Here is a 14860-nt window from a genome sequence, read left to right on the forward strand (position 1 = left end):
TTCATGCTTGCTGGCTCATTTATTTTCCAAATACTAATTAAGCGTCTGCTCTTTGAAAGTCACAGTGCTAGAAATGGGGAAGCTGGGATATAAATACAACACTCCTGTCTTTAGAATGTGACAGTCCAGGAACAGTAATCGCATATGGAGGATGGTGAAAGACCCTCTAAGACCTAAAGGACCACTAAGAATGAGTAAAGAGGTTAAGAGGCAGGGAGGGGTTGGGAGAGGTGGGATGGGGAGGGTGTCTAGCTAAGAGCAGTAAGACACACATTCCCCGAGGAAAGGCAGTTTGGGGCTTTAGGAAACTACAAGTTCCTTGGTGGGCCAGGCTGTTAATTTAAGCTGCCTGGTGGGCCACGGGAGGCTGTGGGGCGAGTGAGCGGGGGCCAGCCAGACAGATGGTTTCTCGGTGTTGAAGGACAAAACCCAGGAATGCAAAGCTGCTGTTGAGTTACTTTGGTATCATCAGTGTCCCGGAGGAAGACCTCCTTCATGGGCAGAAATGGAAGGTAGCCGGTGTTCTTCCTCACGGGCAGTTGGACACACGGCACAATCTCATTGTCTCAGGCACAGCATCTCCAGGGAATGTCTAATAAGGGTGGTATTACTCTGAGGTGGGATGTTGAGAACTTACTATGTTGTCTGTCTTTGCTCTGAACTGGGTGGGGAACCAGGTCCAAACGCATTTAAATGGCCTTTTAATTGGATTATCAGGAGTGTGATTTTGCCAATTCTAAGGGAGGATTAGATTTTTGGTGCTGGTGTAATGAATGAAAATAGGGGTGGTTTGGATGTAAAGGCCCCTGGGAGCGAAGGCGTTGGTCCTTGACACATTCTAGGACATCTAAGTCGCATCTGGCTGGGGAGACTCTTCCACACCCAAGTTAAGTAACACATCCTGAACCTGGGAAAAATTTTCTTTAGTTGTACTTGCTAAGCAGCATTATGGATGAATTTGGTGTCATTTGTCTGAGAAAGCTGCATATTCTTTGATAACTCCTGAATTTAAAAACCTCATAAAAATAAAAATAAAAATAAAAATAAAAATAAAAATAAAAATAAATAAAATAGGGGTGCCTGGGTGGCTCATTTGGTTAAGCGCCCGACCTCAGCTCAGGTCTCTATCTCACAGTTTTGTGAGTTCAAGCCCCACATTGCGCTCTGTGATAACAGTGCAGAGCCTGCTTGGGATCCTCTGTCTCCCTCGCTTCCTGCCCTTCTCCTGCCTCCTCTTTCTCTCTCTCTCTCAAAAATAAATAAACATTGAAATAAATAAATCTCCCCAGGGGGACGGTGGTATTGTCTGCAGTTAAAAAAAATCGAATCCCATGATGATTACCATTCATTGAAGACCTCCTGTTTTCCAATTACTCTGCCAAGCGCTTCCTAAGCATTACATTTAGTCCAACAGTCCTAGGAGATAGAGCTTATCAGGCATACTTTGCAGTTAAAGAACTTGTCATTTTCTCCAGTTCACATGGCCGATACCGGCAGAGCCGGGACTAGATCCCTGGTCAATTTTATTTGGAGCCCATACTTTTGGATTCCTCCAGCTTGAGGCAACCTTCCGTCCCTTCTTGTTCTATTCTTCTCACTACTCCAAGATGTATCACAGGTAATTAAAAACCAGGACACTGGCCTAAGTGCTAAAAGCAGTCCTCGTGAAGGACGGTGAATATGAGAATAAAGCACAGTTGGGGTGTTTGTGGGCCTCGTTTACTGAGTCGCCTCTTGTCCCAGCCCTTTCCAGCCTTACAACATCTGTCCCCTGACTATTCCCCAGTGTGTCCTGCTGTCCTAATTGGAACCTCTTTTGCTGACCAGCTCTTCACTGTGTCTGCTCTAGGGTGCACCCAGCTTCCTGTGATACAGACAGTCCCGAATCACCTGCCCTCCACCTTAGAGCCTTCCACCTCTCTGCAGGTGTACCTGGGAGGTCCTGTCCCTCAGTGGAACCATAGACCGTGAAGTTTATATACTTGATTACTACAGCACCGCCACCCATCCCTACAACAGTATCAAAGTATGTCCCAAATGAGCTGGTCACTAGAGTCCTATTTTGTAAGAAAATACAAAGAAAATATGGGTTCTTGGGATTTAAATGAAGTTAGATGGGGGGGGGGAGGTCGGTATAAAGGACACAGATATTGTCAGTAGGATTTTGCAGGAGTGTGTTATTTTGCTGGTCACTGAACACATAAACCAATGACTGAGCTTACTTAGATGGTCAGTAATCAAAGCTTCCCTTGTAATTTTTTAAGCATGGAAATCACTCTGCAGCAAACATCTACTGACGCTGAATTCCTCAGAACCTAGAGTTCTTCTAGCAGGAGAAAAAAATGGTTTCTTGACAGACACACTAACTTTCAACAGCAAAGGCTAAAATAATTGGCCCTCTTTCTGCTGCCTCTTATCTCAGTACTTGCCCCAGAGGCAAATGCTGGGTTGTCTTTGTGCCTCATGGCATCCGTAAAAGTGTCCTGCATGTTCAGTCACGCTGAGGGTTGCCCAGACTCACAAGTGAAAGTTTTGACCGTGCTTCAATAGAAATAGAACATTCTCATCCTACGGAGATTCTAGAATTCATTTAAAAGGTGAGTTCAGAAAGGTGCTATTGAGTGCAAAAGGTGAGCCTTCCTTACTGCGATATTACGGGATCCTTTTGAAAATTAAATGTGATCCAGTGTTTCAAAGAACGTGCCACATAGCAGGATTGGAAAAATTTGCAGAATTGCGAGGCAAACTGGCCTCCTTAGAAACTCCAAGGGGAGGGTTGTTTTCACAACAAATTTTGATAATTGCTCTTTATCTCTTTGTTGAGCACCTACTAAGTTACAGTTTATGGGAAAGGCTGCAAGTGCTCCTGGACACCATGTCTCACTCTTCTTCCTGGGCTGACAGGGAGACTGCATCCTCACTTAGGGAGAGTCATGTGACTACTGCTGCCACTGAAATAGGACCAGAAACAGTATTTGTCACCTCCAGGCCAAGGTATTTGAGAGCCAGTGTGTCTCATCCATGCTTTCTGTTTCATTTAGCAGCCAACCTTGAGACCCTTGTTGAGAAGTGGAATCATGGGAGCAGCCTGGACACCTGCCAACTCACGTCAGAGTTTATGTGTATGAGAAACAAACTTTTGTTGTTGCTATGATTTTTAATTTTTATTAATTTAAAAAAATTAATGTTTATTTTTGAGAGAGCGAGAGACAGCATGAGCAGGAGAAGAGAGGGGCAGAGAGAGGGGGAGACACAGAATCCGAAGCAGACTCCAGGCTCAGAGCTGTCAGCACAGAGCCTGCCGCAGGGCTCAAACTCATGAACCGCGAAATCATGACCTGAGCTGGTCAGATGCTCAATCGACTGAGTTGCCCAGGCGCCCCTAATTTTATTTATTTATTTGTTTGTTTGTTTGTTTGTTTATTTATGTTTATTTTTGAGAGAGAGTGCGCACACAAGCTGGGGAGAGTCAGCGAGTGGGGGGACAGAATATCTGAAGCCGGCTCTGTGCCGACAGCAGAGAGCACAATGCGGGGCTGGAACTCACGAACTGAAATGTGAGATCATGACCTGAGCCAAAGTCGCTTCTGACTGAGCCGTTCCCAAACTTTTGTTGTTTTAAGCCCTGGCAGGTTTGCTGTTTTATCACCTATCAGTCACTTTATCTGATTAATGCACAGCTACTATCTTCGTGGTTCGGTATATTTAAATATTTTAATAACAAAGACAATAGTACATTCTTGTAAAAAATTTTGACGATACAGATAAATTACAATATCCTCTCCTCAAAATTCAGTCCCCTCTTCAGAGGCATTCACAGTTAACAATCTGATGCGTGTCAGGTTAAAGCTCATCTGAGACTTTTTCATATGTAGATGTGCTATAAAAATACATTGAATTTTTAAGATTTGCAATTAACAGTGTACATGTTGTTTTGCCTCTTGACTTTGACTTAATAAAATGAATGCAAGATATTTCCATGACAGCAGATACAGATCCATCACCCTCTTTTCATGACTGTCTCCAATTCTTTTTTCTTTTAAAGTAGGTTTATTGGGGGTCGCCTGGGTGGCTCAGTTGGTTAAGCGTCCGACTTTGGCTCAGGTCATGATCTCATGGTTCGTAGGTTCGAGCCCCACATCAGGCTCTGTGCTGACAGCTCAGAGTCTGGATCCTGCTTCGAATTCAGTGTCTTCCTCTCTCTCTGCCCCTCCCCAGCTTGTGCTCTGTCTGTCTCTCTCTCTCTCATAAATAAACATTAAAAAACTAATAAGATAGGTTTATTAGGATATACTATACAAAAACCAGCTCATACTTAAAATGTACAGTTTGATGAGGTTGGACATATGTATACATCTGTGAAATCATCATCATGATCAAGGTAATAGACATGTCACCTCCAAAAGGTTCCTTGTGTCCCTTTGGTTGTTTTTCTAAAAGCGCTTCACATGAAATGTCTCAAAATTTTAAGTGCATAATACAGTATTATTAACTGTAGGTACAATGTTTGCTGTAGATCTTTAGATCTACAACAGATCTTTAGAACTAATTCAGCCTGCGTATCTGAAACTTTGTATCAATAGAAAAACTCCCCCTTAACCCTTTCTCTTGGTCCCTGGTAACCACAGTTCTATTTTCTGATTCTATAAGTATGATGATTTTAGGTACCTCGTGTAAGTGGAACCATGCAGTATTTGTCCTTCTGTGGCTGGCTTATTTCACTTAGCATAATGTCCTTCAGGTTTACCTATGTTGTTGCAAATGGCAGGATTTCCCCTTTATTTTATTTTTTTTTTTTACTTGTTAAAATGTTTGTTTATGTATTCTGAGCAAGAGAGAGAACGAGCGAGAGCTGGAGAGAGCACGTGAGCGAACAGGGGAGGGGCAGAAAGAGAGGGACGGAGAGAATCCTAAGCAGGCTCTGTGCTGTTGGCTCAGAGCCCTACCTGGGGCTCCATCTTACAGACCAAACCATGAGATCATGATCTGAGCTGAAATAAAGAGTCAGATGCTTAACCAGCTGAGCCACCCAGGTGCCCCAGGATTTGCCCTTTAAAGCAGAATAAGACACTACTGTGTTGATGCAAAATGAACAAACCTTTTTTTTTTCTTTTTTAAGTTTTAAAGGAACAGAGTTTTTTATTCGAGCCCCAGTTTGGGCAGCTGCCCCAGATACACAATCTTCATGAAGAAGAGATCATTCCAGGGAAGGAACATTTGGTGCAGGGTTATATGTTTTGTTTTGTTTTGTGTTGTGTTGTTTTGTTTTCCATACTTACACATCATCATGACAAAGGACATTATAGAAAGAGACTTTACCTATGTTTTCAGTACGTGCAAGGCTGTGTGAATTTAATCTTGTGGGAACCAGGGAGGTTTTTTTTTTTTTTTCTTTATGTTTGGAATGTTCTTTTCATTGTTTAAGTGAAGCAGATGTATAGTGTTCTGACCAGAAATAGAGCTCATGCTTCAAGATTTTGCCGAGTCATTTTGACCTTGGTAAATGTTAATGTTCCTTTATTTCATCAACTCTGTGATGCATGTATATATATTTATTAAAATATATATATTTATCATATTTTCTTTATCCATTTCTCTTCAATGGACATTTAGTTTATTTCCATAACTTGGCTATTGAGTCTCTATACCCAGGATCACTTGATAGTTCTAGTTTTAATTTTTTGAGGGAGTTTCATGCTGTTTTCTATAGCGGCTTGCCATTTTACATTCCTATCAACAGTGCGCAAGGGTCCAATTTCGCCACATTCTTGCCAACACTTACGTTTTTGTTTTTTTTTTAAATAAGCATCCTAACTGGTATGAGGTGATATTTCATTGTGGTTTTGATTTGAATTGCCCTCATAATTAGTGATGTTGAGAATCTTTTCTTAGACTTTTTGGCCTCTTAAAGGAGAGATCGTCGGGAAGAATATAGGAGCAATCAAGGCATTGCAACTCTTGATTATACAAAGACATTAATCATGGGAACTCAAATCCTCATGTTCCAAGCCCTCCCCCAAAAAGAAAGAACAGGTAAGGATCATCCTACTTATGTTCGTGCAATAATTAATTTAACCATTCTCCTCCTAATGGCCATATAAATTGTTTCCTCACGGACATATAATTGTTTCATTCGTTGCTATGATTAACAGGACTGAAATCAACATCTTTGAATGTGAAACCTTTGGCAAGTGTGCATGCTTTCTCGTAGGAAAGATGTAGCAAAGTACAAGCTTGATTAAAGCAGGTGAGTGTAAAGATTGGGAGTTTTTATAGGTAATGTTGAACTTCTGTTCCAAAAATGCCATACCACTTCATAGTCTGGCCAGTTAATGTGTGTGAATGCCTTACGTCCTCAGAGGCATTTTACTTCATCGTACTTTGAAGTTTTGGTCAAACTTTGGGATAAAAGATAGTGTCTCATGATTGTTCTACTTCCTTTTTTCCAAACGGGTTGAATATAAAATTTAATTAATACAGACTGGGATTTCTGCATTAATGTCTTGAGTGCCTAGATTTTTCTAGGCATACTTTATATTTTGAAATACCAGTAAAACATTCCTCCTTTACTTTGAAAAGCAAGAACTTGACAGAATGATCAGCTGCTGAGCAGTGGAGCCAGGCAGGACACTCTTAGCTAGTCAAGGTCAGAGGTCCTAGCAATTGCCTGAGTCCATGAGACAGAGACCATGGGTAAAATCTCATTTGGAGAGCCCAGGGCAGGCTGGAGGTCAGCATTTTGGATCTGGAGTGGAGCTGAAAGTGCACAAAGAACCGTAAGGAGTGGAGGTGGGAAATCTGGCTAGAGGGTCCAAGAACTTCCGTTAACAGGTTTGGCAAGTCTCTGAAATGCCACCACCAGCTGAAGTTGTGAGGTGGTCTCGATGGGCAGGTCTACTGCATGAAAGGACTAAAGGCATGCCAGACACCCCACCCTGCCTCTGAAGTCTCCTGGCCCAAAGTCAGGCAGAATATCACCCAGTGATGCTGCACATGCTGGATACCGGGAGGACTCCATCTCTTGGCTACTGTGGTGGTTCACTGCATCCTTGCCGGTGCTGCAGGAGACGGGTGTCTCTCCCGGTCTGCAGCGCCCTGTCCACTGAGTTTGGGGCAGTATGAGTGGGCAGGTTTGGTAAGTGCTGACAGTTGAAACAGGCCAGGAGTACCAGTGGGCAGAGGAAGGCGCCTCCCACTACAAGGAGGTGGAGATTGAGGGGAGGTGTTCTTAGGCCATTTGCCTCCGTGATCCTACAGATAAAGGGCTGAGTGTGGACACGTCTGGAAAAGATGCTCCAGGAGGTATCTCCATCTCCATGTCCTCCGAGTGTCCTCCGTGGTTCCTGAGGTCCTGGCACACCAGAGGCCAGATGCCCCACGGCTGTATTCGGCAGCCTCTATCGCCACCAGGTATCTCTTAGGGTAAGAGGTTGACTCAGAATGCAGACGTGAGTAGGGCGGATGGAGAATCTGTCACATTGGCACGGTTTATTAAATTGACCATGGATGACAGGGATATGTGGAATCCGGAGCTCTGTCTTTATGGTTGTAATAACCTAGAGTTGATGTACTTGAAAAAAAAATTCGATGCTAGCCGTCCCCAGGTTATCACACGATCTGTAGCACAGTGTAAATCACTACCCACTGGTGTAGCATGGGGAGGATTTGTGTTTCTAAGTTGCATATCTAGCCTAAGTGGCAACTGAGAGTAATGTACAGTGAAGGGGACGAGAAATTAGGTTTACTTGCCTGTATTAGAAATTTAATAGATGTTGTATATTCTCCTGTTAACAGTTTTTTCCCTTTTATTTGTGACTGCTGCTTCATCTTTTTCCACCAATTGTAACACACGTTATTCCTTGCCTCTCCTTCCACATTTGCATAAGGAAGTCTCATATCCACAGTCTTTATAGAGCTCTGCATTTTATTTTCAGTCACTGCATCTGTCAGAAGCATATTATTATCAGTTGGCCCAACCAACTGCAATCGACCCCAGAAATTGTGTCCCTTGAGGACAGAAAACTGGACACTGGTGGTCACGAATAATTGTAGAAGTTACAGCCTCCCTGTTTCAAAGCTTTTCTTTTGAAATAATGTAAGGCTTACATAAAGGGAGTTCCTATGGCTCTTACAGCAAAGTTCAGTCGAACAAAACTGTTTACATTGTGATAGTTCATTTACCACAATTCATAAATTTACATTGATAGAGTAGTAGTTAACTGCCGTCAAATCCGGATTTCACCAGACTCAAACAGGCAATCGCTCCTTTTTGTTAGGTTTTGTTTTCTTTGGTGTGGTATATAACTAAAGACACTTTTTTCACTTGTATAAATCTGTATGAATCCTACCAGAATACAGACACAGAAATTCCTAAGAAACCCAGAGAAACTCCCTATGTTCCTTCTTTTGGGGTGTATTTTGTTTATATTTTTTCATCATGATAAGTGTACTCTTTAATCCCCATCCTCTATTTCGGCCATCCCCCCACCCACCTCCCCTCTGGTAACCATGTGTGTTCTCTATGGTTAAGAGGCTATTTCTTGGTTTGTCTCTTTTTTTCCTGTGCTCATTTGTTTTGTTTCTAAATTCTACATGAGTGAGATCATATGGTATTTGTCTTTCTCTGACTTATTTCACTTAGCATGATACTCTAGCTCCGTCTGTGTCATTAGAGACGCAGGATTTAATTCCTTTTTATGGCTGAATAATGTTCCTGTGTGTGTGCCCCACATCTTCTTTATCCACTTATCAGTCGATGGACTGCTGCTTCCATAGTTTGGCTATTGTAAATAATGCTGCAGTAAACATCGGGGTGCATGTATCCCTTTGATTTAGTATATTTACATTTTGGGGGTAAATATCCAGTAGGCTGATTATTGGACAATAGGGTAGTTCTGTTTTTTAATGTTCCTTCTTTATAATCCTTGGCAACCGCTGACCTAGTCTATGTTAGTATCATTTTTTTGAAAGTGTTAGACAAATGGAATTAAAAACTACATAATGTTATGAAATGAGCTTTTTCAGTTGGCATAATGTACTTGAAAGATACCCAAGTGGAGAGGAGAAATACTATATCCCTTTTGCTTGCTGAATGGGATTCCCAGTACAACAGTTTATCCCTTTAGCCACTGAAGGAAACTGGAGTTCTCTGTAGTTGGGGCTATTACAAATACAGTTGTTATGTTCATTTGTGTTTGGTGTCTTGTGTGAACATTTATTTTTATTTCTCTAGGGTAAATTTTCAGAAAGGACTTGTTCTGTCATACAGTAAGTATATGTTTAATTTTTTTCTTTAATGACCATTATATTTTTGAGAGAGAGAGAGAGAGCACAGAATCCGAAGCAGACTCCAGGCTCTGAGCTGTCAGCACAGAGCTCTATGTGGGACTCAAACTCACAAGCCATGAGATCATGGCCTCAGCTGAAGTTGGATGATTAACCGACTGAGCCACCCAGGTGCCCCAGTATATGTTTAACTTTTTAAGAAACTAGTAAATCGATTTCCAGAGATCCTAGACCATTTTACTTTCTCACCATCAATGAGTGACAAATCTAGGTAACTGTTCCATATCCTCATCAGCACTTGAGATTTTCAGTAATTTCTATTTTACCTATTCAAGTGGGTATGTAGTAGTATGGCATCGTGGCTTAAAATTACATTCTACCAATGGATAATGATATGTGTTTTTTCATCTCCTTGTTTACAATCCATATATTCTCTTTGGTGAATGGTGTGTTTAAGCCTTAGGCCCGTTTTCTTTCTTAAGTTCATTTATTCATCTTGAGAGAGAGAGAGCAAGCACAGGGGAGGGGAGGAGAGAGATGGAAAGAGAATCCCAAGGAGGCTCTGCTGTCAGTGCAGAGCCCAAAGCAGGGCTCGAACTCACAAATACACCTAATTTCTAATTAGATTGTTTCTTACTGTTAAATATAGAGACCTATATTTGGGAGGCGGGGGGAGGTGTGTGCAGGAAGATGCAAATATTTGATCACATAGGTGATTTGCAAATATTTTCCCCCACTATGCGGTGGAGGTGAGCTGTGCGTCTTAAAGATGTTCGGTTCTGTAGCCTGCAATAAATGCATATGACAACATCAACAGAGCAAAAAATTTTTAAAGTTCTGCCCCTCTATCTTCCCAGTGTGTCCGGGGATAACCAGTTCCGACTGCTTCATTGTGTGAAGGTGAGAGAGCGCCAGAGACCACTGGTATCAGTATCCACGGGGTTATGTACGCACATCTGAAACCTCCTTAGAGGTCAGTACGGCCCTTTATTATTATTTCCATGTAAATCACACTTAGTAAGGCTAGTACTTTCTCAGCAAACTCGTGAGATGGTGTATATATACAGATGCATGCATTCTCACTAACACACAGAATTGGTAGATACTTGTGTGTGCCGTCGCGGTGAGACTTTAAAACCAAGACGGTAGCTCTGTCGGTGTGGTTCCTTTGGCTCAAATGCAAAGCCAGTGGGCATTACCAAGTCAGACACGATGAAAATAATACAAGGACCGCTTCCTGGTGACCTTGTGGGCTGTTTCTGCACACATGGAGCTAGGCTTTTGCCTACTTCAGAGAAGTGTATTCTGTCGAGCACTTCTATGGCCCTGTCAGCAAACTAGATGTCACTACGGGTGGGAGGTTCCATGGTGGCAGCAGTTGCCTGAGCCTGGTCTCCAGATGACTCGCCTGGCTGTGAGCTTCATGAAGGGCAACTACTACCCCACTGAGGAGCAGATCTAGAATTCCTGAATGTAATGGGGGCGTAGGCTGGGAGGAGGCATTTCTTTGGGAGCCCAGGAAGCTCACTACCAGAGATTTGGTGCCGCAAAAGTACCTGGGGTACCGCCAGGTGCCGGCTAGAGACCCACCATGCCCCGAGCTCCTGTGGGGCCCGAGAGCCCATGTGGAGACGGGAAAGAGTCAAGTCCTGGAGGTTTGAGGAAGGCCACTTACAATGTCCACTGTTCCTTCCCATATCAATATCATGAGGCTTTCCAAAGTGGTTTCTTCAGTTTTTGTAGTTTGTGGTTGAACACCGCCGTCTCGGGGTTCCCTTCCCCACACACACCCCTTCCCTTCTCTAGCAGCACACCACACCACACTACCCTTTCCCTTCTGTGTCCACACACGCACAGGGCTCTGCTCTCCATCTTCTCCCTGCCCCTTCCTTCCGTGTGCGTGCGATATCGTGTGCTGCAATATCCCCTCCCGCCTCTCTCCTTTCCCTTGCCTTCCCTCGTGTCCACACACTGCACTTTCCCCTCTTTCCCACCGTCCACACACGAGCTACAGTATCCGTTCCCATCCTCCTTTTCCTGTCACCACCTACACTACACATTTCCTTCTCTTCCCTTCCCTGCTTTGCCACATACACCCTAGCCCTGTCGTTCCTTTCCTTCTCTTTGTGCTTTATCCCTCCCTCCTCCCCCCTCCACACAACTATAGTCTTCCTACCCTTTATCCACACACAGTGGATATCCACACTCCCTTTCCTTCTCTTCCTGCACACACACAACGCACTGCCCTTTCCCTTCTCCACACAACCCCCCCCCCAAACACTACATGGCCTCTTCTCATTTTCCCTTCTCCCCACAAGCTACTGTGGCCCATTCCCTCTATTCTCTTCCCTTCTTTTTTTCTACATGCACAGACAACACTATCCTCTCCCTTTCCTTTCCTCCCCTGGAAGAGTTCTAGTGTGCGTGTGTGGACGAGGGCACAAAGAATCCCTTCCTTTCCCTTCTCTACCCACTCCACTTCCTGTCTCCTTCCCTTCAAGATGCACACCCTACCCTCCCACCCCTCATCCTAACACACAAGGGCACTGTCCTTTCCCAGTTCCCCTTCCATTCCCTCTCACCCACACTACTCTGTTCTCTCCCTTCCCCTCCCCTCCCCTCCCCACACCACACTATCCTCCATGTACGTGTTTTACTCCTCCCTCCTTCTCCCCCGCACACTACCCAGTCCCTTCCTTTCCACACTACACTATCCGTTCCCACCTCCACGCACTACATTATCCCCTCCGTTCGCTTTATGTTCCTTTTTTCCTACACACATATTCGAACTTGTCTTCCCTTCCCACCTTTTCTCCACATCCACCCACACATACACACTACGCTGTTCTTCTCCCTTCCCTTCTCCACACGAACTACTCTCTTCCCATTTTTCCCTTCCCCACATACACGAGACTGTGCTATCCCTTCCCTCTCATGTGTCACCTTCTGTTTTCTACACAGACACTATACTCTAGCTTTCCTTTCCTCCCTTCGTCCGCACAACACACACTCCCCACTACTCCTTCCCTTCTCTGCACACACACGCTACAATGTATTTTTCCATTTTCCCTCACCCAAACTGCACTATCCCTGCCCCCCCCCACTAAATTGCGCATTCCACGCCCCTCCTTTCCTTTGCACACACATTTACATTGTCCCTTCCCTGCGATTCTCCTTCTTCATACACGTACCACTATGCTATCCCTTTCCTACAGACACATACACACGCTCCCCCATCCATTCTGTTCCCTTTTCCTTAACCACACATACATACACTATTCCTTCCCCAAACCACACACTACCCTATTTATTCGCTTCTCTCCTTTCCTATATACACACAAGACACCACAGTATCCCTTTCCTTCTTTCTCTGCTCCCCCCCACTCCACTATCCCTTCTCTTTCCCCCTCCACACTTACATACTACATTGTCTGCTCCCGGCCCTTCTTTCCACGTATACACACATTATACTGTCGCTTATTGCCCCCAACATACATCCTATACACGAACTTTCTTTACCACCCTCCCCCACCACACGTACGGCATCTCCTGCCTTCCCTTCTCTATGCACACACATTACGGTCTCCCTTCCCTTCTCCACACAGACATACTACATTATACTATAGTTTCGTGTTTTCCCTCCCCTTCCCTCCCCACCAACACTACAGTGTCCCTCTCAGCACACAAACAATACACTACCTCTCTTCTTCTCTCTTGCCATTCTCTATGTGGTCTTTTGTTATGCAGAAGATGTTCAGTCAACTCTTAGTTCTGCCTAGGAAGGAACTGTTCTATAAATAGGTGTAGATTAGGTGTCTCCAAGGAGAAGGTGAGTTCAGAGCCTCTCTGTGTTGCCATCTTGGGCCAGAACTCTCATTGCTGTGTGTCGGGTTTAAGAGTAGGAGATCGGTAATTTCAAAAGAAACTTGGGAACTCTTCCCCCTTATTTTAGGATCTCAAACAGGATATTGCCTGCATTGAGTAGGTGTTTCTCTGGAAATTTGTTCTGCTTGAAAGATCGCTGACTCATGGCTTCCTAATACTTGCAGTCCATCGCTCTGTAAAATTAAAAGATGCATATGTGAGTTGGCTTAGCTTTATCTAAGAAAGTAGGAGAAATTAAAACTTGAATTAGTTAACATGTTCATTGGCTCATTTATTCTCTAAACAGTCACTGAACATGTGCTCTTTGGAAGACACGTAGGTATTCTTGGGTCGCTATGGATTTTGTGTCTAAGAGCAGTTGGAAGCTGTGTCAGGGTAGTGTAAAAAGGATGGAAGAGATTCAATTCCAGGTGAGAGCAGCTAAGTGTCCTTCTGGACATTTGGGAAACCAGTTTTTCAGTGGAAGGGATGTTTCAACCTTAGCTATGTGGTAGGTGAGGTCAGGCTGTGGGAGACCCTCAGATTGTGTGGCTCAGCGTGGAGAGATTTAAAGAATAAAATGTAGAATGGCTCTTCATACTCTGTTTTAAAAATGTTTTTAAATGTTTGTTTACTTTGAGAGAGAGAGATAGGGACAGAGAGAATCATAAGCAGGCTCCACTCTCAGTGCAGAGCCCAACGTAGGGCTCCATCCCACGACCATGAGATCATGACCTGAACCAAAATCAAAAGTCAAATGCTTAACTGACTGAGCTACTCAGGCACCCGCCCCCCCCCCCCCACCAGTTACTCTTGAATTCCGGATAAACTAGAAAGAAAGTTTCCATTGGGGGAAGAAGCAAGGTAGGTGCTATAAGTACTTGTCTCATGCATTTGATCACGGTGAGTGAAGTAATTGTTTTATATTCTCAACTGCAAATACATGCTATCTTCCATAAAAAAAGGAAAGATAAGGGGCACCTGGCTGGTTCAGGTGATAGAGTATGTGACTTTGGATCTCACGGTTGTGAGTTAGAGCCCCATGTTGGGCATAGAGATTACTTAGCTCCAAGGGTGGATGCAAGAACCCACAAGATGGAGGTGACAGCCAGGGAAATGATCCATAGGCTTTGAAATCTAATAAGGAACTGACAATATTTACTCAATGGTATTTCAGAAGTGCTACTGTCCACTGCCTCTTGTACCTCCCATTTGCTTATTTCTGAACAAGAGTGTCTCCGATCCTGCCAGTGCACATTGATGTGTCAGGACGGATGACCTGTCTCCTTGCTTCCTAGGTCCACAAATAGGGTTTGACTCTGCTTAATAAACTTCCTCCCAACAGCCTCTTCATCTACAGCTACACTTAGAGATTTAGATGATGAGACTTGGATTTCGAGCTGATGTAACGGGATAAGACATTTTGGGATCTTGGGCAGGTTTTGCATAAAGTAGGGACATGAGATATTGGGCCCCACAGGGTGGACTGTGGCAGACACAATCCCCTTATGACAAAGGCGATCAGATGTCATCCCCATGATTATATCACATTATAAGTGTTGGGTAAATAATTAGAAACACACTATTATGCGGACTCAAAAATTTGTCTCCACAAAATATATATAAAATAAAAGCCAATTGGACTTCTTCATAAAGAATTAATGCAAAGGAGGAAAGGGAACTACAGTAGGGAGAATGTCAAGCAATAGTT

At 43.7% G+C, this 14860-nt stretch overlaps 1 non-coding gene across 1 annotated transcript; it reads right to left on the bottom strand.

Annotated features, from left to right (window-relative positions):
• Positions 1-5926: 5926 nt before the first annotated feature.
• LOC122478122 lies at positions 5927-6055 on the bottom strand. The gene has a single exon (XR_006295872.1). It is a non-coding gene; the product is annotated as a U8 small nucleolar RNA (small nucleolar RNA).
• Between the last annotated feature and the right edge of the window lie 8805 nt (positions 6056-14860).

This window comes from Prionailurus bengalensis, chromosome X (assembly GCF_016509475.1).
Source record: "Prionailurus bengalensis isolate Pbe53 chromosome X, Fcat_Pben_1.1_paternal_pri, whole genome shotgun sequence".
NCBI lineage: Eukaryota > Metazoa > Chordata > Mammalia > Carnivora > Felidae > Prionailurus > Prionailurus bengalensis.